The 3,325-nt window shown below is 43.0% G+C and overlaps 1 pseudogene; it reads right to left on the bottom strand.

Moving 5' to 3' along the window:
• The window catches only part of LOC108377447 (phosphatidylinositol 3-kinase regulatory subunit gamma-like), a 17,610-nt pseudogene extending 14,565 nt beyond the window's left edge, over positions 1–3,045 (bottom strand).
• Between the last annotated feature and the right edge of the window lie 280 nt (positions 3,046–3,325).

Here is a 3,325-nt window from a genome sequence, read left to right on the forward strand (position 1 = left end):
TAGTTTTGTAATTATTTTAACCATCAAACAATTGACATGCAACCAAACTGTCCATTAAAATTTATACTTATAAACTATGCATATCGCGGCATTCTTATCCGCTCCAAAAAGCAATTGCTAATTCTTGATAAACGTCTTTAATGTTATATTTATTATTAATGGGAAATGTTACTTTCTTACCTTAACATTTCCGAACAAGCGGTATACATTACGTGGTTGGGTCTTGGTTCGTTTTGCAGCCACTTTTTTACAATGAAGCGCTTATAATCATGAGTAAAGGGTACCATTTGCTCTTCAATAAGCTGTGTTTTGTGTAAAATTGAACTGCAACTGAGGCTCACGTATCGGAGAGTGAGTTAAAAATTCATCTGAAGCATTTATCGTACCTCCGGCACAAGCTCCGCCAATGTCATTCTCATCGCCAACATCGTTGCGATGACGCAACGAAGAAAAGCGCAAACCCATTTTCTTTTCGCAACCGTTGGAATACATTCTTTTCGTCTTTACGCTTACGACCAGTCGGCTGCTTAGCCCGTGCTCTTTATTAGTATTCGAATCGTAGCACTACTTGGGTTTCTGATACAAGCCGCCTGCAAAGGGACGAAGGAGGTCAGGCTACCGCTGGGAATTCACGCCGATGACACACCAATTCCGACGGTGAATAATCCCAAAATACTCGGAGTAACAATCGACAGCCTGCTCTCCTTCTCTGCGTACGCAACCGCTATTGTCAAATAAATTACAGAGCCGCAAAAAGGTCCTTAAGTCGCTAGCCGGCAGTACTTGGGGCAGAGACAAAGAAGCGTTGCTGGCAACATACAAGGCAATAGGCCGGCCGGTTTTAAACTACGCAGCACCAGTGTGGTCGCCGGGGACTAGTAGGACGCAGTGGATGAACCTACAGACAGTATAAAACCGGATGCCTCCTGATGTCACCAGAACACTACCTCCACGGTGAGGCGAAAATGCTCCCAATTAGAGAGCACAACGCGATGCCCTCGCCAAGGCACATCAGGAGGCATCCATATAAACTGACGGACCAGGTCCAGAGGTTCATTAAGCAGCCTCTGGACCCGTCAGCTTACAGACAGGCCCTGAACGGCATTCACAGGGACGCAGTCTCGAGTTATGTAGACTCTAGACCCGTGAATGCCGTTCTAGGCACACAAACACAGAAAATCGACGCTACGGAGCTCCATCTGCCTCGGGAGACCAGAACAACAATAGCCCAACTTCGCTCTGGCTACTGCAGCAGGCTAAATTCCTACCTGAGTAGGCTAAATGCTGATGTGCCAAATGAATGTCCGGCATGCGGAGAGACCCCTCACGACTCGAAACATCTCTTCGCATGCCCGGAAAACCCCACAACCCTAACGGCGTCGTCCCTATGGACCGACCCCTCGCTTCTTGGGGCTGCCGTTAGTGGAACTCGTGACCACGACTGAGATACCGATCTGGGCGGGGTTGTTGTAGCCGCTATAACAACAACAACAACATACAGACGAGCCATCAACGACATCCATAGAGAGTCAGTCACCACCTACCTCGACTCTCGACCCATGAATACCGTAAAAGGAGCCCAATCACCACCTGTAGAAGAGACGGAGCTTCAATTGCCTGGCTCAATTACGGTCTGGATACTGTAGCCGCCTTAACAGCTACCTTTCCAGACTCGACCCCAATATCCCCAATGAGTGCCAGGCATGTGGAGAATCCCCCCACGACACCAACCACCTCTTTACATGCCAGCTCGATTCGACTCGGCTAACACCCCTCTCCCTCTGGTCCGAACCCATCGAAACAGCTCGATTCCTGGGCCTCCCGTTAGTTGAGCTTGACGAAAATGATTGAAAGTAGACCCGAAAAGGCGGGGCTTAGTAGTGCCACTACAACAACAAGAACAACAACCAGTGCTCGTACTAAAAAAATGTAGTTTGGTAGAATCTGGGGAAAAATTGTAATCTTAGTTTTACAATAGTTGATTATTTCTTATCAGTATTACGAAACGGAAAATATAATAAGTACTTATAGTGTCGGACATGTTTAATAGGGCGGCATTTTAACAATTTTTTACTATTTTTCTTTTGTTTGTTTAATGTTTATAATTTTTTTGTGAAAGTACCTATAGCTCGCTATCTGACAAAAACCTCATAAATCGAAAATTCAAACTTTCTGCAAAAATTAATATAATTCTGCATTTTTTCCTAAATTGCAAGAACTTTTTATTTTTTGAACATACTTTGAAAGATTGCTGTAACTTTGCAGGGTGTTGCCAGCTTTTTTAATCACATACATAACTTTGTGTTGAAAAAATTTCCGCACTTAAAATTAGGAAAAAAAAAGATAAATGATAGATCATGACTAGCAAAAAGAAAATACTCAAAAACGCAAATAGGTGGTATATTCCAGACCTTGCGAGCACTGAATGTGATACGAGACTCGCTCGTTTGCTACTGTGAGCGAGGGTTTTATCTTGCGGTTGCGCTGGTAACAAACCGGATAAAACCCTGTGTGTCAACTGGTGTGTATAACCCTACGTCTCCACCTTCTACTAATTGTATTTTAACATTGTCAACTTTCTGTTTTAATTTTGTCCCGCTTTCTCATGTGGGCTACTACTTGCTATCTTAACATTTCATTTTCGAAACTGTTCCAATCCAATCAGATCAATGTGCCTTATGTAAATGGCGCGGTAAAAGCGCAGTTAGTCAACGACGTGGCGTAAACGTAGGTTGACGTACGTAGCAGCATATCACATTTACTGTTGATAGAGAGAGAGAGAAGCAACGGCAACGTCACCGCCATGCGGTNAATCCCATAAGGTAGATCGTGCCTGCGTCAACCTACGTCTACGTTACGTCGTTGACTGTTTGATCTTTAAGAAATTCAGCAATACAGATATGGTTTAAAAGTGGAAATTTGCGGTCTCCGCAGGAGGTGGAGTCGTGGGGTAATGTTGGGATGCCAGATATAAACTCGCCAGAAACCAATGTAAAAATCGGTGTATTTTGTGTTGTAATGGGGCAATATTGTTTCGCATTGTACCTTTTAAAAGATTAGTACACCAAATAGTACAAAAAAAAATCACACAAAAACTCCTGCAGGGCTTTTTGCTAAAATAGTGTATAATATTTTTTAGGATTTTGTTTTGGGCTTAGTATCGGTTTAAATTTACTTCACATATACGCCTAGGTACGAACTTTCGACAAAATTATTATAAATAGATATGTATGTAAATAAAATTTTTTCACTTTTTATACTATGTCCCCACCGAAACTTAACCACGTAGTTACGACTGTTGAGTTGGTTATCCCGAAAACCCTCT

The sequence above is a fragment of the Rhagoletis zephyria genome, unplaced genomic scaffold, assembly GCF_001687245.7.
Source record: "Rhagoletis zephyria isolate East Lansing unplaced genomic scaffold, Rhagoletis_zephyria_1.1 Rzeph_scaffold_12094, whole genome shotgun sequence".
Lineage (NCBI taxonomy): Eukaryota > Metazoa > Arthropoda > Insecta > Diptera > Tephritidae > Rhagoletis > Rhagoletis zephyria.